Below are 27,243 nucleotides of genomic sequence, written 5' to 3' on the forward strand. Positions count from 1 at the left end.
CTTGAATTAATGTTTTGAGGAAGGTTCTCAGGGCCTCTCTTAAAAGGCTTTAATTCCTGCCAAAGGTCCCTTACGGGAGACTGGATGGAATGCTTAGTGAATCTGTCAGGACATGAAATCCCACAGATTTGTGTACCTAGCTGGCCACAATATTATGCTTTTTAAGACATTTTTATGTTAATTTTTTAGAGACAGGGGAAGCTTTACTCTGATGATTCTAGGAGCAGAATTGTCATTGTTAAATAAAAATATAGTACCAACACATGTCCACCTCTTTAGGAGCCAAGAAAGCATTTCTTTGTTGCAAATTTCTGCATTTGTCACATAATCGAGTACTTTTCTAAAATATAAAATAATTTTAGGTACCAACTATGAAATCTTAGAATCCTTTCCCTATCTCACCTTCCATCTGTAACCAATTACCTCTGACCAGGTGTGGTAGGTAGAATAATCGCCCCTGCCCACCACGGATGATGTCCACATCCTAATCCCCGGAATGTGTAAATGTTGTATTAAATGTCCAAAGAGACTTTGCAGATATGATTAAGGACACTGACAGGAGGAGGTGATCCTGGGTGATTGGGGTGGGCCCACTGCAATCACAAGGGCCTTATAAGAGGGAGGCAGGAGATAAAAGGAGTAGCAGGAGACGCAATAACAGAAGCAGGAGGTTGGAGTGATGTGAGGAAGCAGCCATGATCCAAAGAATGTAAGTGGCCTCCGGAAGCTGAAAAAAGCAAGAAACAGATTGTTCGCTGAAGCCTTCAGATGCCCTGCTGACACTTTGATCTGATCTGCAGAAATGTAAGAGAATAAATTTACCTTGTTTTATTCATTTATTTATATAGAAAATGAACACATCAGAGGTTGGCAATGCTTTAGTCATCTGAGTAATTGTTTCTGGAGCTTAGGTAATCTATCCAGGGCAGAGCACTAGGAAGGGACAAGGCTCACACATCACCTAGGCCCACTGACTTACAATCCTGGGCTCATGGCCTCTTAGTCCACACTCCTCAGTTATGGTACTGGTTAGGAAAGGCAAGAGCACATTTGTTACCTCTCAGCCTTGCTTGTCAGCTTAGGAGATACTGGATTAGTCAGAGTTCTACAGAGAAGCAGAATCAATAAAGTGCAGACAGGTGTATGGACAGGATAGATGATAGATAGATAGATAGATAGATAGATAGATAGATAGATAGACAGATAGATAGATAGATTTTAAGATATTGTGGAGGCTGGCAAGTCCAAAATCTGATGGGAGAGGCCTCTCGGGAAAGACTTGCAGTCCAAATCCAAGGCAGCCTGCTGGACAAGCAGGAAGAGCCAATGTAGATGAAGTCTACAGGCAGTCTGCTGGGGAGTTCCCTTTTGCTCTGAGGTCAGCCTTTTGTTCTATTTAGGCTTTCAGCAGATTGGATGAGGCCCACCCACATTACGGAGGGCCATCTGCTATACCCGAAGTCCACTGATGTAAGTGCAAATCTTATCCAAAAATACCTTCACAGAAACATCCAGAATAATGTTTGACCAAGTATTGGGGCGCCCCATGGCCCAGCCAAGTTGACATAAAAAATTAACCATCACAGCTGCCAAGAAGGCATCTGCATCCACCAAGTGGTCTGACATTTTCCCAACAAAGCATTTATCATTTAACTTTATGCTAGAATTAGCTTAATGAAAAGGAGCTATACAAAAACACAAGTCATATCCATGAGAAGCTAAACTCTTCAAGAAAAATGCATGGCCAGAATTTATGACAGAATGTAGATTGTTCCACTCCTTTTTTCTCCTTCTCCACAAGTCAGTGCATCCAAAGCAGTTTATCTTTGCAGGACTCTCACTCTGCTGTACAATCTGGGAGCCATCCTCCTTAACCCTGATAGAGGAAAAGCATTGTCATTCACAGTTCACTCCCTACCTACAATGGGAAGCTTAACTTCTCTGGTTTTCTTTTCTTTCTCGCCTATTCTTTCTCTTCTCTTCCCCTCTCCCATCATCTTGCTCTTGTCTCCTTCCTTTTTTTTTTTTTTTTTTTTTTTTTTTTTGGTGAGACAGGGTCTCACTGTGTCACCCAGGTTGGAATGCAGTGGTGGGATCATAGCTCACTGCAGCTTTGACCTCCCAGGCTCAAACAATCCTCCCATCTCAGCCTCCTGAGTAGCTGGGACTACAGGAATCCACCACCACACCCAGCCAATTTTTTCTTTTTCTTTTTTTTTTGGTAGAGATGGGGTCTCTCTATGTTGCTTAGGCTAGTCTTGAACTCCTCGGCTCAAGCGATCCTTCTGCCTCAACTTCCCAAAGTGTTAGAATTACAGGTGTGAGCCACTGCACCAGGTCCTCCCTCCACTTTTCTAATTCTTCATCCTTATGCTTTTGTGAACTGGTTGGTGAAAATTTGGAAAAATCACAAAAGTAAGTGCTATTCTACCCTTTCTCCAACTCCTGGCAACAATGCTGGAGATGGAGAGATACAAAGTGAGCGTGAAATTGAGAGAGAACGAGAATCAATGAGAGATTCTGAACGTGTAAGTGTGTGTGTCAGCGTGTGACTGGTTAGAAACTCATTGGGGTTTTGAGGTGCTTTTATTTTGGTGTATATTTTAAGCGCAAGGGCAAAGGCAGTAAGGTATAAAATGGGGCAGGATGAAATTACCGGTGAATGAAAGTGTAAACTTGACCTTTACTTGAATTGTACTTACTAAATCCCTACCTTGTGTGACAAGCGCACTATGTTAAGGATACCAAAATGAGCCACCTGGGCCCCTGTTTGGAAGGTACTCATCATCTCACACCAACCTTTGTGTCCTTTGGAATCCACTTGTACTCAGCCCACACAGTTGTGCATGATTCCATACCCTCCTCACACAGGTTTCTCTCAGTTTCCCGTATGTCAGTCTGCTCCTACTCCCACAGACAGAAAAGGGAACGCGCTCACAGGGTAGCACCAGGCTTCCAACTCCCTCTGTATTATCCCAGAGCACCCAAGTCCATGCAGAGGTGTTCAAGTGGATAGAAACCTCGGACTTGGACAAAACAGTATCTTTCCCAGCCTGCAATAAGCCCTTCTTGAGGAAGGCTGGTTTTTCATCTGGTGTGTTTCATGGTACAGGCTTTATTAACCAAATTTTAATAAGAGAAAACCAGCTTCAGACAGCTGCTGGTGGTTTTCCTTTGCAACATGTCCAACAGAATTGCACAGTGCTGTGGCCTGTGGCTGTCAACATTGTTGTCTCTGGATGTTGGTAAGTGAAAGGGCTGCACAGCAGATTTCTGCTGGCTTTTCCACTGGGTTAGAGACAGGGAAGCCCATGTCTGAGAAGGGGGTTTCTCAGAGCCCGAAAATCACTCAGGCACTCAGCCCAGGGTCACCTTCATTAGGACTGTCTCATGATTCCATTGCTAAATCTGCTTTGGTTTGGCAAATATGAAGTATTTATCACTACTAAGCAAGTTCCTGAAAACTTCATTCTCCATTACCTGGTGACAGTGTCGATATTTCATTGGCACTTCTTAGTTAAGTGTATTTTAGGGCATTATGGCCCCTTTAAAAAAATCTGCATGCCTGCCCCCCCTTAAAGCTGCTATCTGGTAAAATGATTAGAAGAGAAGGAGATGAAATTATGAGATTTGGATTGCAGTGACTCAGAGAGTAGCAAGAGCAGCTCATTTAGAAGGGGAAAAAAGCTTAAACTTAACTGCAAAGGGTCAGGCTTGTACAATACCCCCATTCTAATCCTGCGGTGGCTGTGAAGTGATTCAGAGCTACTCTGACAAATGTAGGAACTTTCGAAGTCTGGGGAGTGAAATATTGTCTAATAATGAATCTTCCTTTTTTGATTAGTGTGGAACCTGTATCCTGCTTCCAGAGGCAGGACTCAGTTTTCTTATTCATTTTCACCACAGTTGGAATGGAAAAATTGAAATCATTGCTCTAATGGCAAGAAACATCTTATGGTGCTCAGAGCCAGCAATCAGTACAGACAGGCACAGACAGGGGCGCCTTTTGCTCCTTTTTTGGATGGAAAGAGCTTTACTCCACCGAAATAGATGATTTCCTAGTGGAGGCTAACATTGTAATAATAACATACTCTGATGGGTTTTTTTTTTCTTTATAAGGATTTCTCAGTTTTATGTCTATAATTGACATCTATGGACCAGCCATAAAAATGTATTTTTCAGTCTAAGGTGAGGGACTTTCAAGAGGTCCAGGAGATCCCAATTGGTTTGTGGAAACTCAAGTTGCAGAACTCCAAGAAGTAGGCGAGGGTGGGAGAGACAAGCAGGGCCTTTATCTAGGGAAGGTCAGCAAAACTTTTGGATTTCCATATTTCTCCTAAAGGTGAAAAATGAGGTAAGAAAACTGAAGGGGAGAAGGGAGACATGAAATAAAAAGAATTAATGAGGATTGAGCCCTTTATGTGCCAGCCCAATTAGAGGTGCTTTACCCACATTACTGCATTTAATCCTCACAAGGGAGTGAGGCAAATCTGTTGTCTCTCCAGGAGTCACTGTCCTCACCTTCCATCCCTCCTGTCCCAGCTCATGTCACATGAAAACAATTAACTGCTAGAGAGCCACTTGGCCTTCATGTCAACAAATGACCAAGGGACCCAGTTCTGACTATGGGACATAACACTAAGTCTGTTGGGGGAATTTGGAAAACAGTTTTCCTTCAAGCCAAAAAAAAAAAAAAAAAGCAAGCACACATGAGAAGAGCTCTCTTGTCACCTGAGCTGCTCCCGGCTCCCTACATAGCAATGCAATTGTCTAAGGACCCAGTACTTGGAGCTGTAGCAGCCCATCTTGCAAGTAAGACACCAAAAGTTTTCATGTGAGGACAGTGGAATGGAGGATGAAAAAAAGCTTCATTCGGGCCCAGCGCGGTGGCTCCCGCCTGTAATCCCAGCACCTCGGAGGCCGAGGCAGGTGGATCATGAGGTCAGGAGACCGAGACCATCCTGGCTAACACAGTGAAACCCCGTCTCTACTAAAAACACAAAAAATTAGTCGGGCGCGGTGGCGGCGCCTGTAGTCCCAGCTAATCGGAGGCTGAAGCAGGAAAACGGCGGGAACCCGGGAGGCGGAGCTTGCAGTGAGCGGAGACCCAGCCACTGCACTCCAGCCTGGGCGACAAAGCGAGACTCCGTCTCAAAAAAAAAAAAAAAAAAAACAGCTTCATTCTTCATGACATTCTTGAGACCACTGATTCAGCCTTAGAATCACCTACTTCTGGATGTCTTTTTGTGTGAGATAATAAATCTCCTCATTATTTCAGTCACTTTTAGCTGGATATTCTACTGCTTGCAGTCAAAAGCATTCTAATCAACACAATATGACTATTTCCATTTTACTAAATTTGTTTCATCCAACAAACCAAGAAAATTAATTCATTGTCCACCACAGTAGAAGCAAAAGATAGTTGCTTTATAATTTCTCTGAAATAATATCTGTACAGTCCTTTAGTTTTTAGCTTACTACATTTCGTCCTCACTGTCCTTCATGTATAGATAACACATGATGGTCATGAAATGACCATGTACCACAGATGGTAACCTTATTTACTATTATTTCTTGTGGCATAGGTGCTAAAAGCTTAATCCCAATCATCAACCACTAGCCTTAGAATGTGGCCAACACCCTTCTCCACTGAGAACTTAGAGACAGATAGAAGTTTAGAGGCTTGTACTGTGAGGCCAGTCTAACATATGAACCTGTGATTATGACCTCCTACCATGATGATTATGATATCAGGTTCACAGTTCGGGACAATTCTGCAGAACAAGAAGGATGTTGCTCAAAATGGTTCTTAGCAAAACCATCAGTCATATTTAAGCTTTTAGTCACAGACATATTACACACTATACGACATTTTCAAAAACACAAAAGAAGAAGATTAGTGGTTGCCAGAGGCTCAAGGTGGGAGGAGGATGTGACAAGAAAGAGATGGCAGGCAGGAGTTTTTTGGGAGTAATAGAACTGTATCCTAATTGTGCAGCAGTTACGTGAATCTATGGATGTTTATTCCTTGAACTGTATACCAAAAAGAAGTCAATCTATTGTATGATTTTTTAAAATAAAACTAAATTCATTCCATAAAACCTGGCTCCTAGCCATTTGTTAATTAGTCCAAATTGATTTATTTTTTTCCTTCAATTGTTAGCAAGAAAGAAGGGAATAGTATAGTTAGTTACTGCTGGGTTTAAGAATACAGTAGACAGGTCAGGGAAGGAAAATATCTAGCAATATCAATTGCTGCAATTGACAAGTGTTTGGATTCACCAATAGGCATGGAAGAGAATAGGGTTTCATGAAACAAAACTGTAACTTTTTAATTGCTGGGGCCTCCTCCGATAACTTTTTGGGTTGGGAATTAGAGCCATTTCCTGGTTATAAAAGCTCAGGGTTTGTGATCATCTCAACTGATGCAGAAAAAGCATTTGACAAAATTCAGTCTCTTTCATGATTAAAAACAACAACAACACAACAAATTAGAAATAGAGGAAAACTATCTCCACACAATAAAGACCATATATTAAAAACCCACAGCTAACATCATACTCCACAGTGAAAGACTGAAAGTGTTTCCTCTACGATCAGGCACAAGAAAAGGATATCCACTTTCACCACTTCTAATCCACATAGTACTAGAAGTCCTAGCCAGAGCAATTAGGCAAGAAAAAGAAAAACATCTGAATTGGAAAAGAGGTAAAACTTTCTCTGTTCACAGGTGACAAGATCTTATATGTAGAAAAGCCTAAAGAACTCACTGAAAAAAACTGTTTAAACTAATAAATTCAGCAAAGTTGCAAAATACAAAATCAATACACAGAAATCAGCTGTGTTTCTCTACACTAAGGATGAACAATCCAAAAAGAATATTCAGACAACAATTCAACTTACAATAGCATAAAAAACAATTGGGGTTCCAGGTGTGGTGACTCACACCTATAATTCCAGTCCTTTGGGAGTTGAAGCCTGGGAGTTCAAGATCAGCCTGGGCAACATAGAGATACCCTGTCTCTACAAAAATTTTAAAAATTAGCTGGGGGGCTGGGCACAGTGGCTCATGCTTGTAATCTCAGCACTTTGGGAGGCTGAGGTGGGTGGATCCCTTGAGGTCAGGAGTTTGAGACCAGCCTGGCCAACATGGTGAAACTCCATCTCTACTAAAAATACAAAAATTAGCCAGGTGTGGTGGTGCACACCTGTAGTCCCAGTTACTCAGGAGGCTGAGGCACAAGAATCGCTTGAGCCTGGGAGGTGGAGGTTGCAGTGAGCTGAGATTGTGCCACTGCATTCCAGCCTGGGCAACAGAGCAAGACTCTGTCTAAAAAAAAAAAAGAAAAAAAACTTAGCTGGGCATGCTGGTGGTGGCACACTCCTGTGGTCCTACCTAATCAGGAGACTGAGGTGAGAGGATCACTTGAGCCCAGGAGGTTGAATGTGCAGTGAGCCATGATCCTACCACTGCACTCCAGCCTGGGCAATAGAGCAAGATCCTATCCCTTCCCCCCACCCAAAAAAAAAAAAAAAATATATATATATATATACACACACACACTCACACACATATATATAATATAGACACATATCTAATACACACACACACACACACACACACACAATAATTTGGAGTAAAGTTAACCAAAAAGGGGAAAGACTTTTACATTGAAAACTATAAAATGTTGCTGAAAGAAACTAAAGAAGACATCAATAAATGGAAAAAAATTCCATGTTATGGACTGAAAGGCTTAATATTGTTAAGATGTTAATACTACCCAAAACAATCTACAGATTCAACGCAATGCCTATTAGCACCTCAATGGCTTTTTAATTTTTGTAGAAATGGAAAAATCTATCCCAAAATTCATAATCTACCCCAAATAACAAAAATAATCTTAAAAAAGAAGAACAAAGTTGGAAATCTCATATTCCTGATTTCAAAACTTACTACAAAGCTATAGTAATTAGAACAGTGTGGTACTGGCATAAAAAGAGACATATAGACCAATTGAATAGAATACAGAACCCATAAATAAACTCTGGCATATATGATCAAATAATTTGTGACAAGGGCCAAAACCATTCAGTGGTGAAAGAACAGTCTTTCAACAAATGACATCATGAACATCATGAAAACTGGATCTCCACATGCAAAAAAAAAAAAAAAAGAAGAAGAAGAAGAAGTAGTTGGATTCTTACCTTATACCAAATACAAAAATTATCTCACAATGTACCTAAACATCAGATGTGAAAGGATGAAACTCTTAGAAAACTCTGGTAAAAGCTTCACTACATTGGATTTGGCAATGATTTCTTGGATATAACACCAAAGGCAGAAGCAAAGAAAGAAAAAATAGACAAACTGGATATCATTATAATTTACAAATCTTGTGCATCAAAAGATACTATCATCACTCCCAACAAAAGTGGATTCCATCCATTGTACAGGTTCAATAAAACAAGATGTACACTGAGCCTGACTCCCTGTGGTGAGCATGAAAGATGGTGTCACTTTCTTGTGGGCAACAGTTATAAAAGCGCTTCCTTCATTATAACCCAAAATGCTAGAATTTCAAAATAATGATCACCTGCAACTCTCAAACAAACAAAACCATTAATGATTTCCCAAACAATGAATAGATAAAATGTGCAGTATTTCTTAGAGGACAAAATAATATTACATTGATTATGCTACTTAAATTTTCAAGAATCCCTACAATCTGATTTTTGCTTTTAAGAATTTACATTCTTCTTGAAAGCAGATTTGAATTCAAAATTTCTATATTATTCAGTCAAACAAATTCTTCCTACAGAAATAAAAGAAACTATAACTTTAAGCACTTTTCAGCTACTGAGACAAGATAAAATATCCAGAGGATACAAAACATTTTACATGTACTTCCTGCATTTGTAGAGAACCTCATCCTTCAATACTTGTGAAATGGTGATTGGGTCAATAGCAAAGAGTTCTCGAGGTAAATTCTGGAATTCTGTATGACATAATTCAAATGTATCCATTTGTCAGAATCAACTCTCTGCAGTTTCAGACAAAATTCAGTTAATGTCAAGTTGAGGCAAGTGCTAAACCTCGGCAATTTAAATTTTGAAAAATATTCCCAGCCAGATGTGGTGGCTTACACCTGTAATCCCAGCACTTTGGAAGGCCAAGGCAGGCGGATCACTTGAGGCCAAGAGTTCAAGACCAGCCTGGGCAACATAGCGAAATCCTGTCTCTACTAAAAATACAAAAAATTAGCTGTGAGTGATGGCATGCACCAGTAATCCCAGCTACTTGGAAGGCTGAGGCAGGTGAATTGCTTAAATCCAGGAGGTAGAGGTCGAAAGAAAGAAAGAAAGAAAGAAAGAAAGAAAGAAAGAAAGAAAGAAAGAAAGAAAGAAAGAAAGAAAGAAAGAAGAAGAAGGAAGGAAGGAAGGAAGGAAGGAAGGAAGGAAGGAAGGAAGGAAGGAAGGAAGGAAGGAAGGAAGGAAGGAAGGAAGGAAGGAAGGAAGGAAAGAAAAGGAAAAGAAAAGAAAATAAAGAAAAGAAAAAAATACTCCTGCCTTGGGGAATCAGGATGAGGTAGGAAAGCAGAGTTATTAAGTCCATAGGTTCTCAGCACAGACTGCCCAAGTTCAAATCCCAGCCCTGCCATTTATTATACAAACTATGTGACCTTGAAGAAGTTATTTCTCACTAAAGCACAGTTTTAAAAGGTAACAACAGCACAGTACAATAGTCCTCCTTATCTGCATGGCACATGTTCCAAAACCCCCAGTGGATGCCTGAGACCACGGATAGTACTGGACCCAATTGCTGTCATTTGGAGCGTGTTTCAGTTCATGTCTTCCACTCACAAATTTAACGCCTTTTCCATCTTAGGTAAGCACTTATCACATACTGTGGCCATAACTTTTGCAGTCTGAGGTGCAACAGCAAAACTAGTACATATTTCTCTTTCTTTTCTCTTGACAAAAATGGATAAAATTCTTACTGTGGATTTTAGCAACCTCCGCATACTATTTTTTTTCGTTTCCTTATTTAGTTGAGAACGTTCAGCTTTTCATTTAAAGCAAACACTTTACAGCTTCTCTTTGGCATATCCGAATTGCCAGCATCACTACTCTTGGACTTTGAGGTGATTATTAAGTAAATTAAGAGTTACTTGAGCACAAGCACTGTTGATACTGCGACAGTCAATCTGACAACCTAGAGGGCTCCAAGTCACTGTCACTAATGGGTGTGTGGCACGGACAGCATGGAGATGCTGGACAAAGGGATGGTTCACATCCCCAGCGGGATGGAGCAGGATGACCCAAGATTTTGTCACGCTACTTAAAATGGCCTACATTTAAAACTTACGAATTATTTCTGGAATTTTCTATTAATATTTTCAGACCACAGTTGACCTCAGGTAACAGGAACCATGGAAATTGAAAACCATGGACAAAGGGGAACTATGATAACTGTCTCACAGAATTGCTAGAAAGGTGAGAAATGCACCCGAAGCACTTAGTGTCAGAGTAAATGACATCTAGAAAGGGCCCAGTACGTACCAGCAATTATTACTTCCCTGGATACTTCTCCATGACCTTTTGTAAACCATGTTGCCTATCAACTGCACTAGAGATATCCATTTCATATCCCATTGCCTCATACAATTTCAGTTGCTAGTCAGGCCCACATTTAATCCTATAATGACAAACAAATATGAAGTTCGATTTTCTTTAAATAAAATCACATCACAAAAGCAGAATTATTACTAAAACAACTCAGCCTCTGGCATGATATTTTACAGATTTTCATAGGCTTTTTCCAAGGTAAACTGGTAATTCTTCATCATAAAAGCAGTCGCTATAGCAATACTTCAACTGACTTCTGTATAACTGAAAGAGACCTTGAAAATAAAATAGCAAAATAGCAACAATTTAAAAAAATCCAGCTGCCTATTAATGGTAAAGTTCAGGTCTATATCATGACTACTTCTACTCAGATAAATCCTCTGCCTCTGAAATATGACCAATGGTGTAGAGGAAAAAAGACACTATCAACCGAGTAAAAACGCAACTCACAGAATGGGAGAAAATGTGCACAAATTGTGTATCTCATAAAACATTAATATCCAGAATATATTTTTTAAAATTCCTACCACTCAACAACAAAAACCAAAACACCCAGTTGAAAATGAGCAAAAGGACTTGAAAAAAATCTCCAAAGAAGTACAAAATGGCCAATAAACACATGAAAAGATGGTCAGCATCTAATGATTAGAGAAATGCACATCAAAATCACTATTAGATGCAATTTCACATCAATTAGGATGACTGTTATTTTAAAAAAACAAAAATAACAACTTTTGGCAAAGATGTGGAGTAACTGGAACCCTTGTGCACTGCTGGTAGGAATGTAAAATGGTGCCGCCACTAGGGAGAACAGTATAGCAGTTCCTCCAAAACTTGAAAATGGAACTACCATATTATTCAACAATTTCATCCCTAGGTATATACCTGCTCATGTTCACAGCAGCACTATTTACAATAGCCAAAAGGTAGAGACAACCCCAGTATCCACTGAGAGATGGCTGGATAAACAAAATGGGGCATATACATACAAAGGTCTATTATTCAGCCTTAAAAAGGAAGGAAATTTTGACACATGCTACAACAACACGATGAACCTTAAGAACATTTTGCTAAGTGAAATAAGCCAGTCACATAAAAACAAATGCTACACAATGCCACTTATATGAGGTACCCTAAAATTCATAGAGAAAGAAAGTGGGACAGAGATGATTACCAGGGGCAGAGGAAGGGGAGAATGAAGAGTTATTTAATGGATGTAAAGTTTCAGTTTTGCAAGCTGAAAAGAGTTTGAAGGTGGACAATGGTTGTACAACCATGTGAATATACTTAATGCCACTGAACTCTACAGGTAAAAATGGTGAAAGCGGTCCTGGGCTGCGGTGGCGTGGTGGTCGCCGTGATGGTCACAGGACTTGGCGGCTGACCCCCGGGCTAGGAGAGGGCCCAGTGCCCCGGATCTCGGTGGCCACTGCTGGAGCGCGGCCTGCGCCATGGCCACCTCCGCCACCTCCTCGGAGCATTTCAAGAAGCTGTAGGAGATCTTCCACGGTCTCCGCGAAGACCTACAAGGGGTGCCCGAGCAGCTGCTGGGAACGGCGGGGACCGGAGAGAAGAAGTTAATCAGGGATTTTGATGAAAAGCAACGGGAAGCAAATGAAATGTTGGCAGAGATAGAGGAGGAGCTACCTTATGCACCCCTGTCTTTCTGTAATCCCATGATGTCTAAGCTTCAAAACTACCAGAAGGACCTTGCCAAACTCCATCGGGAGGTGAAAAGCACACCTTTGACAGCCACACCTAGAGGCCGAGGAGACATGAAATATGTCATATATGCTGTAGAGAATGAGCATATGAATCGGCTACAGTCTCAAAGGGCAACGCTTCCTCAAGGCACTGAAAGTCTGAACTAGGCCACCCACAGTATTGAACCTTCTCATCAGATTGCCACGGAGACTGACCAGCTTGGCTCAGAAATCATAGAAAAACTGGGGGAACAACGAGACCAGTTAGAACACACCAAGAGTAGACTGGTAAACACAAGTGAAAACTTGAGCAACAGTCGAAAGATTCTCCATTCAATGTCCAGAAAAGTGACAACCAACAAGCTGTTGCTTTCCATCATCATCTTACTTTTGCTCGCCATCCTGGGAGGTCTGGTTTACTACAAATTCTTTCATAACCATTGAACTTCCTATAGGGAAGGGTTTGTGGACCAGCACTTTGACTTTGTGAATGCATGATGTTAGGGATGTGGATGGAATAAGCATACTGCTGCTGTGGCCTAACAGTTCAGGGATGCACTGTGTAGCCGGACTGTGAGAGAAGGGAGGAAAGATGGAAAGCCACTTAAATGTGAAGGAACAGCAACAAGACCAGTATGATATACCAAGATAATAAATGCTGTGTAGTCTTTAAAATAAATGGTTAACGTGGGAAATTTACATACCACTTAAACCATTTTTATGTGTAGAGCTTAACCGTTTAGTACTTTAACCTCCGACAGACACTCAAGTTCAATGTGCCATGCCTGGAGTTTGGAATGGCAGATATGAAAAACCCTTTTTGAGTGGGTAATTACACGTGCACTAACCATTTGAACAAGCCAAATATCAGTAAAGAAGATGGCATGATGATGGCTGCAGCTGAAAGCGGCAGCATCTTCTAAAAAGTTAGGACAGCATGCTCGTTTATGTGAGGTTCCTGTCTTGCTAGTTTCACTGGGAATGAATCGTCTCCCTATCAATGGAGAGTTTGATTAACTTGGGTTTATTCAGTTCTCTAAAATAGTTCCATTATTTAAGCACTCAAAAAGTTCTTTAGCCAGAGACATCTTATGTCACTACATCACCGAACAGAACTCTGTCAAGGATGCTCTGTAGATAATTTTTTAGCACAAGGAATTCATTCTCCTAAACACATGGGAGCCTCCACATGGCCCTTTAAAAGACACTGACCTCTTTGAAATTAGGACTGCAAGATCTATGAACTGGGGGCAACTCCCAGTTGCACAGATTCCTCTGAACTCTGGTTCTCAGAAAGACTAAATGAAGGAATCATCGGAAGACTCAAAATAGAATCTGTCACATACCAATCCTATGAGATAATGCATGATCTTGCAGAGGCATTAAGAAGAAGGAAGATGGATAATCTGAGGCTGTGTTTAACGTGGTTTATTGGCTTCTATGGACTCAAAGACCATGGAAACAATCTTCTTCTTCCATAAGAATTTACTTCATATATATGTATTTATTAACCTGAAAATAATGGTTAAATCCTAGGATCAGGACTAGTACCAGTAGAAGGAAGGAGTTCCTGACTCCCTGACTTCCTTCCAGCCAGATGAGATACCATCAGTCTCTCAGCCAACACAGAAACAGTCTGCATTTCAAGATGTTCATCTTTGACCTCTTTTGCATTGTCAGGGATTTTTAGACGGCCCATAGCTTCATGCAGGCTTCTTTGGCTCACACTAGTGAGAGTTTCCCATATGGACTAAGGTCAGTTTTTGACCTCTGGAATCCTCAATATGCTATCCTCAAGGCAGCTGCCTTCTTCCTAGTGTCTTATAAATTAGCTGTGTATTTTCTGGGATCAACCATATCCTTGGAAAACTGACTGCAGCTCATCCAAGAAACTTGGCCCCCATATTTCTCTCTCCAGAGACAGCTGTGTGAAGATTTCAGGAGCAATAACTCAAGACAAAGGGTCCTCAGTGGTCACCAGAGCCCCAAATTTGGATAAGGTTTCACTTGAATATTCATTGGTTTTAGCAGCTTGGCAAAAGTAGGAAAGAACTCCTAATTCCATGGGGTTAAATATCCTCCCTGAAATGAAAATGGAAAAGATTAACTGCCTCATGGAAAGGATTCTGTGATAAATCTGATGTCCTGGGGTCACTTTCCTAATAGCACCTCCTCTTCTCATCACTCATCTCCCTTGTGTGTCTCTTGAATAATATCACTCTCGAGGATTTAATAAAGATTTCTCTGTCAGCAGCCCAAGTCAAAGCCTCTAGAGAAGCTGGTATATTGTTTGAAAAATCCTGGTCCCTCAGTCCCGATGAAGTATAGGAATAAAGAGAATGTAACGGAAAAGACGTCTACTGGGGGCACCCTGAAGTCAATAGTATTATGTGTTTAGAAAGGATTATGAGACATCAGACCAAGAGAGATATTTAAATAGACTAGGAGTTAGATGCTATTAGCAATTATTGTTAATTTGGTGTGATAATCGTATTGTGGTTATAGTAGTATTTTTATAGTTTTTAATTAGCAATAGATATAGGGATAACTAGTTTCAATGCATTCCACTTTATTGAAATTAGCAGATATTGAGCTTTTTATAAATTGAAGGTTTGTGGCAATTCTGCATGGAGCAAGTCTATCAGCACCATTTTTCCAACAGCAGGCACTCCCTTCATGTCTCTGTGTCACCTTTTGGTAATTCTCACAATATTTCAAGCTTTTTCATGATTATTGTATCTGTTATGATGATCTGTGATCAGCCATTTTTGATGTGACTATTGTAGTTGCTTTGGGGCAACACAAACCATGCCCACGTGACAGTGAACTTATTGAATAAACGTTGTGTGTGTTCTATCTGCTCCCCCAGTTGGCCATTCCCTCATCTCTCTCCCTCTTGTCAGGCCTCCCTATTCCCGGAGACATAACAATAATGAAGTTAGGCCAATTAATAACTCTACAATGGCTTCTAAGTGTTCAAGTAAAAGGGAGAGTTACATGATTCTCACTTTAACTCAAAAGCTAGAAATGATTAAGCTTAGTGAGAAAGGCATATTGAAAGCAGAGATACACTGAAAACTAGGCCTCTTGTGCCAGTTAGCCAAGCTGTGAAAGCAAAGGAAAGTTCTGGAAGGAAATTAAAAGTGCTACTCCGGTGAACACATGACTGATAAGAAAATGTAATAGTCTTACTGCTGACAGGGAGAAAGTTTTAGTGGTTTTGATAGAAGATCAAACCAGCCACGACATTCCCTTAAGCCAAAACCTAATCCAGTGCAAGGTCCCAACTCTCTTCAACTCTATGAAGGCTGAGAGAGGTGAGGAAGCTGCAGAAGAAAAGCCTGAAGCTAGCAGAGGTTGGTTCATGAGGTTTAAGGAAAGAAGCTGCCAGGCGTGGTGGCTCACACCTGTAATCCCAGCACTTTGGGAGGCTGAGGCAGGCGGATTGCTTGAGCTCAGGAGTTTGAGACCAGTCTGAGCAACATGGAGAGACTTCTTCTCTACAAAAAAATAAAAAATTAGCTGGATGTGCTGGCACATGCCTGTAGTTCCAACTACTCAAGAGGCTGAGGTAGGAGGATGGCTTAAGCCCAGGAGGTGGAGGTTGCAGTGAACCAAGATTGTGCCACTGCACTCCAGCCTGGGTAACACAGCCTGACACTTGTGAAAGAAAGAAGAAAAGAAACAAGCAAGCAAGAAAGAAAGAAAGAAAGAGAGAGAGAAAGAAAGAGAGAGAGAAAGAGAGAGAAAGGAAGGAAAGGGAAGGGAGAAGGGAAGGGGGAAGGGAAGGGGGAAGGGAAGGGGGAAGGGAAGGGGGAAGGGAAGGGGGAAGGGAAGGGAAGGGGGAAAGGAGCCATGTTCAGAACATAAAAGTGCAAGGTGAAGCAGGAAGTGCTGATGTAGAAGCTGCAGCAAGTTATCCAGAAGGTCTAGTTAAGATAATGGATGAAAGTGGCTACACTAAACAACAAATTTTCAGCATAGATAAAACAGCCTTCTATTAGAAGAAGACATTGTCTAGGACTTTCATAGGTAGACAAGAGAAATCAATACCTAGGTTCAAAGTGTCAAAGGACTAGCTGGCTCTCTTGTTAAGGGCTAATGCAGCTGATGACTTTTTTTTTTTGTTTTTGAGATGCAGTCTCACTCTTTTGTCCAGGCTGGAGTGCAGTGGCATGATCTTGGCTCACTGCAACCTCTGCCTCCTGGGTTCAAGCGATTCTCCTCCCTCAGCCTCCCAAGTAGCGGGGATTATAGGTGCCTGCCACCACACCCAACTAATTTTTGTATTTTTAGTAGAGATGGGGTTTTGCCATATTGGTCAGGCTGGTCTCGAACCCCTGATCTCAGGTGATCCACCTGCTTAAGTTGAAGCCAATATTCACTTATCATTCTGAAAATTTTAGTGCCTTTAAGAATTATCCCAAATCTATTCCGCCTGTGCTGTATAGATGAAACAAAAGACCTACATGACAGCACCTCTGTTTACAGCATGGTTTACTGAATCTTTAAAGCCCACTGTTGAGACCTACTCAGAAAAAAAAATCACTTTCAAAATGTTATTGCTCATTGATCAATGCTGCTGATCACCCAAGAGCTCTGACGGACATGTACAGAGATTAATGTTGTTTTCACGCCTGCTAACACAAACTCCATTCTGCAGTCCATGAATCAAGGAGTAATTTTGACTTTCAAGTCTTATTATTTAGGAAATACATTTTGTGACCAGGCACAGTAGCTCACGCCCGTAATCCCAGCACTTTGAAAGGTTGATATGAGCAGAGTGTTTGAGCTCAGGAGTTCAAGACCAGCCTGGGCAACGTGGTGAAATCCTGTCTCTACTAAAAATACAAAAACTAGCTTGGTGTGGTTGCATGCACCTGTAGTCCCAGCTATTCGGGAGGCTGAGGTGGGAAGATAACCTGAACCTCAGAGGTCGAGGCTGCAGTGAGCCATGATGGTGCCACTGCATTCCAGCCTGGGTGACAGGAGTTAGACCCTGTCTCAAAAAAAAAAAAAAAAAAAAAAATTTCGTAAGGCTATAGCTATCATAGATAGCGATTCCTCTGATGGATATGGGCAAAGTAAATCAAAATCCTTCTGGAAAGAGTTCACCATTCTAGATGCCATTAAGAACATGTATGATTCATGGGAGAAGATTAAAATATCAACCTTAACAGGAATTTGGAAGAAGTTGATTCCAGCTTTCACAGACGACTTCAGTGGAGGAAGTAACGGAAGATGTGGTAGAAATAGCAAGAGAACTATAATTAGAAGTGGAATCTGAAGATGGAACTGAATTGCTCCTGTCTCATGATAAAACTTGAATGGATGATGAATTGCTTCCTATGGTGAGCAAAGACAATGTTTCTTGAGATGGAATCTACCTCTGGTGAAGGTGCTGTTAACATTGTTGAAATGACAATAGAGGAGCTAGAATATTACCTACACTTAGTTGATAAAATAGTAGCAGGATTTGAGAAGATTGACTCCAATTTTGAAAGAAATTATACTGTGAGTAAAATGGTATCAAACAGCATCACATGTTTTTCATGAAAGGAAGAGTTCATTGATGCGGCAAACTTCTTTGTCATCTTCTTTTAAAAAATTGTGACAGCTGCTGGGTGCGGTGGCTCATGCCTGTAATCCCAGCACTGTGGGAGGTCGAGGCAGGCAGATCACGAGGTCAGGAATTCAAGACCAGCCTGGCCCGTATAGTGAAACCCTGTCTCTAGTAAAAATATGCCAGGTGGCACATGCCTGTAGTCCCTGATACTCGGGAGGCTGAGGCAGAAGAATCGCTTGAACCTGGGAGGCAGAGGTTGCAGTGAGCTGAGATCACGCCATTGCACTTGAGCCTAGGCAACAGAGCAAGACTCTGTCTAAAAAAAAAAAAAATTGTGACAGCAACCCCAACCTTCAGCAACCACCACCCTGATCAGTCTTCAGTCACTGACATGGAGGCAAGACCCTCTACCAGAAAAAAGAGTATGACTTGCTGAAGGGTGAGATGATTGTTAGCATTTTTTTGCAATCAAGTATTTTTTAGTTGAGGTATATACATTTTTAGACATTGTGCTGTTGCATACTTATAGATTACAGTATAGCACAAAAATAACTTTTGTATGCAATGGGAAACCAAAAAAGGCGTGTGACTCATTTTATTGTGATATTTGCTTTATTGCAGTGGTCTGGAACCAAACATGCACTATTTCCGAGGTGTGCTTGTACTGAAATATTAATGGCGAAATGATGACATTTAGAAATTGCTTTACAAAACTTCAGCAGGCTGGGTGCCGTGGCTCATGCCTGTAATCCCAGCACTTTGGGAGGCTGAGGAGGGTGGATCACTTGAGATCAGGAGTTTGAGACCAGCCTGACCAACATAGTGAAACCCCGTCTCTGCTAAAAGTACAAAAATTAGCCAGGTGTGGTGACAGGCGCCTATAATCCCAGCTAATTGAGAGGCTGAGGAAGGAGAATCACTTAAACCCAGGAAGCAGAAGTTGCAGTGAGTCGAGATTGTGCCACTGCACTCCAGCCTGGGCAACAGAGCAAGACTCTGTCTCAAAAAAATAAATAAATAAAAATTTCAGAAAAAACAAACAAACAGAGAAATGCTGGTAGGGTAATTGATGAAATACAATTGGCAAAACGTTGAGACTTTTTGAAGGTGGACTATTGTTACTTGGGGGTTCATTATAGTATTTTTCCCCCATTTTTGGATGTGTTTTAAATTTTCTATTATAAAAAGTAGGAGGGAAAAGTTGGAGGAGAAGAGGGTGCCAGCAATGCTAAATTCACTCAGTATTTCACTTTGAAAAGAACAGCTTCACAAAAATTAACTCAAAATGTATCGTAAACCTAAATGTAAAATGGAAAACTATAAAACTCATGTAAGATAGCATAGGAAAAAATCTAAGTGATCTTGGGTTTAGTAGTGATAAATTTTTAGACACAACATCAGATCATGATCCATGAAAAAATATTGATAGTTGGACTTCATTAAAATTTAAAACTGGTGGTGCATGCAGCTGAAGCGGGAGGATTATTTTAGCTCAGGAGTTAGAGACTAGCCTGAGCAACATGGTGAAGCTCCTTCTCAAAAAAAAAAAAGGATGCTCAACATCAGATGTCATCAGGGAATTTTAAATTAAAACAACAATGAGATGTGACTATGTAACTCAGAATGGCTAAACCAAAGCACTATGCGACCAGATGCTGGAGAGCATGCGCAGCAACAGGAACTCTCATTCATTGTTGGTCAGAATGCAAAATGTTACAACCCCTTTGGAAGACAGTTTGGCAGTTTCCTACAAAACTAATCTCACCATACTACCCGGCAATTGTGCTCCTTGGTTGCCTAAATGAGTTGAAAACTTATGTCCACACAAAAACCTGCACATGAATGTGTATAGCTGCTTTAGCCATAATTGCCAACACTTGGAAACACCAAGATGTCCTTCAACAGGTGAACTGATCAACTGTGGCACATTCATACAATGGAATATTATTCGTTCCATTTACTCCAATTCAGTAATAAAAAGAAACGAGCTATTAAGCCATGAAAAGACACAAAACAAACTTAAATGCATATTGCTAAATGTAAGAAGCCAATCTGAATAGGCTGCATCCTGTATAACTCCAACTATGTGACATTCTGAAAAAGACAAAACTATGCAGACAGGAAAAAGATTAGTGATTGCCAGGGCTCTGGGGGAGGGAAGAAAGATGAATAGGTACAGCATAGAGGATTTTTTTAAGCAGTCTAGGAACCCTCTGTATTTTCCATTCAATTATTCTATAAATCTAAAACTTCTCTAAAAAATAAAGTATATTATTTTTAAAAGGAAAAAAAGCTGCTGGTAATGCCTATCTGCATGAAGAAAGGGGCCAGGGACAGATTTGCCTCCTCTCAATGCTGTACATTACATGTGTGGCCATTAAGTGGGAATACATTAGAGGGTTTACAGCACAATGAAGTTTCTCAAAATTAGGTCCAAGAACTACATCTATCAGAAGCAATTGAGTTGCTTGTCAAATGCAGATTCCTAGGCCCTGGGCCAGAGCTACTGAATCAAAATCTCTAAGAACAAGGCCTGGAAATCTGCTTTTAGAATACCCCAGTGATTCCTATGCACGTTAAGGTTTGAGACTCATTAGTATACACTACCAATCTGCTCAACTGTTAGTCTTTTATTTTTGCACACATGGAGGAATAAAGAGAAAATGTCCACTAAATTCTTCTCAAATACACGCAACAAGCCAATGAACAGGAGGGCTTAGGATGGAAAGAGTAGGATGGACACACCACAGGCTGATGAACAACCGGCTTGGAGAAGCTTCTGAGCCTGAGTGGAGAAGGAGGACAAGAACTGGAGGTAAGCTATTCACTCTCCACACCATGTGACAGCTAGGTTCATTTGAAATAGCAATTAAGCAATACAGAAGATCAGACAACATTGACTAAGTTGGAAAACAAAGGCATATGAACGAAAGTCTTTCAGAAATAAGTGCAAGGTGTTAGAAGTCATCTCAATTGAAGACAGAGAAAAAGTGACAAGAAATATTTCAACTGATTCTTAGGAAGGCTGCTCTGCAGAAGCAAAACAAAATAAACAAATCCAAAAAGGTAAGGAATGCCAAAAAATGAGAAAGAAAAGAAAAGAAAAGAAAAGAAAAGAAAAGAAAAGAAAGAAAGAAAGAAAGAAAGAAAGAAAGAAAGAAAGAAAGAAAGAAAGAAAGAAAGAAAGAAAGAAAGAAAAGAAAGAAAGAGAGGGAAGATAAAAAGGAAACAAGGGGAAAAACCTGAAGGAGAAACCCTGAAAAGGCAAAAGTTGAGCCTGATGGAAATAATGTATCAGAAATGACCGAGGCCAGGTGTGGTGGCTCACCCTTGTAATCCCAGCCCTTTGGGAGGCTGAGGTGGGAGGATTGCTTGAGCCCAGGAGTCCAAAGCTGCAGTGAGCTATGCTCAATCACACCACTGCATTCCAGTCTGGGTGACAGAGTGAGACCCTGTCTCAAACAAACAAACAGAAAAGAAGTGAACCCAAGTAGGAGATAGCTCATGAGCTTTGAGTATAGGAATCATCAGTGATTTTCAGAAAGAACTGTGAAAACAGGCCAAAAAAAATTTTTTTCTAAAAACTAAAACAAATACCCAAAGCAAAGAAACAAGAATATAAAAGACGAGCATTTTCTATCACAGATACTACACTCATATATTTTCTAGATTATGGTTTTCTTTCCACTTAAATAACTATAATTGTAACCTGAGACTGAGGTAACAAAATAAAATCAAACTGCAGAGAGAGGGAGAATAAGTATCTTTCTCCTCATTGTGCTATATCCACTTGTATAACAAAGTTCTTTTATGTTTATACAATGCTTTATTAGAGCTATTTTAGCACTTATAGCCAGATATGTACATATCTGACTCTTTCACTAGCCTGTGAACTATTTAAAGGCAGACTGGCTCTTACTTACCTCTGAGTTCCCTTTCTCGGGTACATAAAAGGTATTTTGTGAACATGTTTTGTTAATTAATTAAACAAGACCTCAGAGTCACACTCTCTGATGGAAGTAGGGTTCTATAAATGAGGGTAACAGAGCAAAATCCCATCAACTTAAAGCAAGTGGAAGGGGAGACTGAGGCAGTAAGGAAGATTAGGGTCAGCAGCTGCAGAGAGTGAAGAGGAAAATGACATCTGGTCATTAGAATTCCCAGCATTTCATCATTTTTGTCTGATTAGCAGAACAGATCCAGAACTATACTTGGTCCACTAATAACCACAGCCATTTTTAGTACAGACTTTTCCCTTCCTGTCTTCTAGCCAACATTTATCTTATTCGCACCCCTTCCCACCAAAACAAACAAACCAACACACCATCTAGGGTAGAACTACTTAAAAGATTCCATACAGTCAGGTGTAAACAAGTTAGGCAGTAGACATAAAAAGAAATCAGATGAATTCTGTTCTAAGTGTTAGGTAACTAACTGCATAGGAAATGAGATGTGCATTTCAAGTGAGTATACGTGCTGCTTGCTAAATTTTCCTGGCCTGTGTTAGAGCTTCTCCAGGTTCTATGAATTAGAATTTTGTTTCTGTTGTCTACAGAACTAAAGAGCATAATTAATATTTCTGCAAAACAAGTAACATTAGAAAATTTTAATTTGACCTGTTTATTAGGCTTACTTTTACTTAGACTAAGAAAGGCATAGTTTGGTTAAGGCCACCCCAGAGGGTAACAGCAATCTGAAGAAAAGCTGCAAGTAGTGAAGCTTTTGTCATCTTAAGTTACTTTGAAAAAGACAAATACATTAGGAAAATAAAATTGGAAAATACTGTGCATTTGAAGATTTTTCATTTACCAAATTATTTTGTGTATATTAAATCTCAACAGAGAAAATACCAAGTGTTGGCAAAGTACATAGCAAACAGATATCTCATACATTACTTGTGGGAGTATTAACTGGACCATCTATTTTGAATAACTGTTTGGTGATATCTACTAAAGCCAAACATATGTACAAGCCATGATTATGCAATCCCACTTATCGGTATATATCCAAAAAAAGGCATATATTTATTTTTTAATTCATAAAGCCAGAAGGGAAAACTATTTACATGCCTATCAACAGAGAAGCTGAAAAATCGATTATTTTCATAAAATTGAATACTATACAGCAAGAAAAAGGAACAATCTATAACTGCACAGAACAATATGGTTAATCTCACAAACATAATGTTGAGCAAAAGAAGTCAGGTATAAAAGAGTACATACTGTGTGAGTCCATTATATAAAGTTCAAACACCAACAAGATCTATAGTAGCAGAGACTGGGATACAGAATACGCTTTTGGCAGAGGATTAGTGATTTGAAGGGGTATGAGGGAGGTTTCTGGGATGCGGAAACATTCTCTTTCTTGTCCTGTGCCTTCATTATATGGGCATGTTCCATTTTTGAAAATTCATCAAGCTGGTCACTTCTGATGTGTATACTTTTCTCTAAAGTATAGGCCAAAGATATCTTGTTTTAGTCTCAGTTGCTACACAAATCCTAGGAGGTTGTCAAGAAAGCTACAATGATATCTCCATTTTATACAAGAAAACAGTGAGGTAAAGACAAGATAAATGACTATTTCAGAGTACTTATTTTTCACATTGTTGCCCAGCTGTAAAACAGATCTTTATCCACTTGAGATCAAGAAATGTTATACTTTGTATTAATTGTACATTTCTCCCCCGTTGCAGCAAGCAGTGCTTTAGAATAATAAATTACTAATTACATTAACATCTCATACACTTCACCTCCTGGGTTCAGATAAGCCACCCACCTCAGCCTCCCAAGTACCTTGGAGTTTATGTGCTATGATGTCTGACTCATTTTTATTATTTATTTATTTATTTATTTATTTATTTATTTATTTATTGTAGAGACAGGGTCTTGCTTTGTTGCCAGACTGGTCTTGAACTCCCGGCTTCAAAAGATCCTCCTGCCTTGACCTCTCAACATGCTGGGATTACAGGCATGAGCCACTGTGCCCTGAACATTCTAGTCTTTAAAATATCTCTTTTGTCACCGAAAAGCCAGTAATAAGTAAAATCATGTTTTGGGGCCAGGTGCAGTAACTCATGCCTATAATCCCAGCACTTGGGAAGCCAAGGAAGAAGAATTGCTTCAGACCAGGAGTCCCAGACCAGCCTGGTCAACATAGTGAGACTTTCGTGATGAAAGAAAATGACGAACTCAGGGATTCTAACTCCCGGCTTCAGAAGCAGATACTGAGACTCAAATCTTCTAAGATTGCCCTGATTCAGAGTCTTATCCCCTTTAGAGAAAGAGCTGAAAAAATAAAATTAAAAAAATAAAAAATTAGCCAGGCATGGTCGCACACATACATCAGTAGTCCCACCTACTAGGGAGGCTAAGGCAGGAGGATCCCTTGGGCCTAGGAGTTCTAGCCTACGGTGAGCTACGATCATACCACTGCAATCCAGCCTGGGTGACAGAAGACTCTGTCTCAAAAAAAAAAGTTCTAAAAATTTTAAACAACTGTGTGATGGTTAACACTGAGTGTCAACTTGACTGGATTGAAGGATGCAAAGTATTGATCCTGAGTGTGTCTGTGAGGGTGTTACCAACGGAGATTAACATTTGAGTCAGTGGGCTGGGGAAGGCAGACCTACTCTTAGTCTGGGTGAGCACCATCTAATCCGCTGCCAGCAAATATAAAGTGGTCAGAAAACTGTGAAAAGGCTAGACTGGTTTAGCCCTGCAGCCTACATCTTTCTCCCATGCTGGATGCTTCCTGCCCTTGAACATCGGACTCTAAGTTCTTCAGGTTTGGGACTCGGCCTGGCTTCCTTCCTCCTCAGCTTGCAGACAGGCTATGATGGGACCTTATGATCATGCGAGTTACTACTACTTAATAAACTCCCCTTTATATCCTATTATATATATCTGCATTTAATGTTGCAGCTCGGGGAGTTAAAAAAGGTTCTAACAGTTTATTTGCTTGGTTAGCTGAAATATGGATGAAAAGGTGGCTCACTGTGAACGAGCTGGAAATGCCTGATCTCCCTTACTTTAATGTAGAGGAAGGGATCCAAAGGCTTAGGGAGACTGGGATGGTGGAGTATATTAGTTACTGGTGAAGATATACCCTTCACCAGTGCTTTGCAAAATAGATTTGTGAAGGCAGCACCTGCATTTCTGAACAGCCCTGTAATTGTTGTTCTCTGTTTGTCAGATCTAACAGTGGGAACCTCAGTCACTCAACTACAAAATTTAAATACAATGGAAATAATTGGATGCCAAGATGACAGGGGCCAAATGGTGGCACTCAACTGTCAAAGGCAAGGTGGGCACAGCTACTGTAATGAACAGCAGAGGCAAAGCAGCAATCAGAATAGTCTGACTCATGTAGAGCTCTGCATTGGCTGATTAGTCATGGTGTTCCTAGAAGTGAAATTGATAGGAAGCCTACTGCATGCCTACTTAATTTATATAAGCAGGAAACTTCTAGGTCTAGGTCGAATGGACAAAAGACTAATTTGAATTATGAAAACAGCAAATCATGGCCCCTCAATCAATTTCCAGACTTCAGGCAGTTTACAAGCCCAGAACCTCTCGAATAAATGGGAGGCCGGTCCCCTTGAAGAAGGACCTCACTACACTACTGACTATTTATGCTGTTAATCTTTCTCCCATACTTCCCCAAGGAGACCTCTGGGCTTTTTCCAGGGTAACTATGTATTGGGGAAAGGGAAATGATCAGACACTTCGGGGACTACTGGACATTGCCTGAGGTGATGTTGATTCCAAGGGACCCAAAATGTCATTGTAGTTCTCCAGTGAAAGTAGAGGCTTATGGAAGTCAGGTCACTGATGGAGTCTTAGCTCAGGTTCAACTTATGGTGGGCCCAGTGGGTCTCTGGACTCATCCTGTGGTCACTTCCCCAGTGCCAGAATGCATAATTGGGATAGACATACTTAGCAGCTGGCAGGACCCCCATATTGGCCCCCTGACTGGTAGAGTGAGAGCTATTATGGTGAGAAAGGCCAAATGGAAGCCATGAGAGCTGCCTCTACCTAGAAAAATAGTAAATTAAAAACAATGTCATATCCCTGGAGGGATTGTGGAGATTAGTGCTACCATCAAGGACTTGAAAGATATAAGGGCGGTGATTCCCACCATATCCCCATTCAACTCTCCTATTTGACCTGTGCAGAAGACAGATGGATCTTGGACAATGACAGTGGATTATCATAAGCTTAACCAAGTGGTGATTCCAACTGCAGCTGCTGTACCAGATGTAGCTTCATTGCTTGAGCAAATTAACACATCTCCTTGTACCTGGTATGCAGCCACTGACTTGGCAAATGCCTTTTTCTCCATTTCTGTCCATAAAACCCACCACAAGCAATTTGCCATCAGCTGGCAAGGCCAGCAATATACCTTTACTGTCCTACCTCAGGGGTATGTCAACTCTCTGGCTTTGTGTCATAATCTTATTCAGAGAGACCTTGATCACTTTTCACTTCCACAAGCTATCACACTGGTCTATTACACTGATGACATTACGCTGATTAGACCTGGTGAGCAAGAAGTAGCAAACATGCTGGAGAGAAATTTGCATGCCAGAGGATGGGAAATAAATCTGACTAAAATTTAGGGAGCTTCTACCTCAGTAAAATTGCTAGGAGTTCTGTGGTGTGGGGCCTGTTGAGATATTCCTTCCAAAGTGAAGGATGAGTTGCTGCATTTGGCCCCTCCTACAACCATGAAAGAGGCACAATGCCTAGTGGGCCTATTTGGATTTTGGAGGCAACACATTCCTCCTTTGGGTGTGTCACATTTATTGAGTGACCTGAAAGGCTGCCAGTTTCGAGTGGGGTCTAGAACAGGAGAAGGCTCTGCAATAGGTCCAAGCTGCTATGCAAGCTGCTCTGCTACTTGAGCCATATGACCCAGCAGATCCAATGTTGCTTGAATTGTCAGTGGCAGACAGGGAAGCTGTTTGGAGCCCCTGGCAGGCCCCCATAGGTGAATCACGGTGGAGGCCTCTAGGATTTTGGAGCAAGGCCCTGCCATCTTCTGCAGATAACTACTCTCCTTTGGAGAGACAGCTCTTGACGTGTTACTGGGCTTTGGTGGAAACTGAACGTTTGACTATGGGTCATCAAGTCACCATGCAACCTGAACTGCTATCAGGAGCTGGGTGCTTTCTGACCCATCTAGCCATAAAGTGGGTCGTGCACAGCAGCATTCCATCATCAAATGGAAGTGGTATACACATGATCGGGATCGAGCAGGTCCCATAGGCACAAGTAAGTCACATGAGGAAGTGGCTCCAATGCCCATGGTCGCCACTCCTGCCACCCTGCCTGCACCGACGGCCTCATG

General features: G+C 40.9%; 1 pseudogene; it reads left to right on the plus strand.

The window, feature by feature from the left end:
* Positions 1–12,077: 12,077 nt before the first annotated feature.
* LOC119625832 (vesicle transport through interaction with t-SNAREs homolog 1B pseudogene) lies at positions 12,078–13,080 on the plus strand (annotated as a pseudogene).
* The last annotated feature ends 14,163 nt before the right edge of the window (positions 13,081–27,243 follow it).

This window comes from Chlorocebus sabaeus, chromosome 22 (genome assembly GCF_047675955.1).
Source record: "Chlorocebus sabaeus isolate Y175 chromosome 22, mChlSab1.0.hap1, whole genome shotgun sequence".
Taxonomy (NCBI): Eukaryota; Metazoa; Chordata; class Mammalia; order Primates; family Cercopithecidae; genus Chlorocebus; species Chlorocebus sabaeus.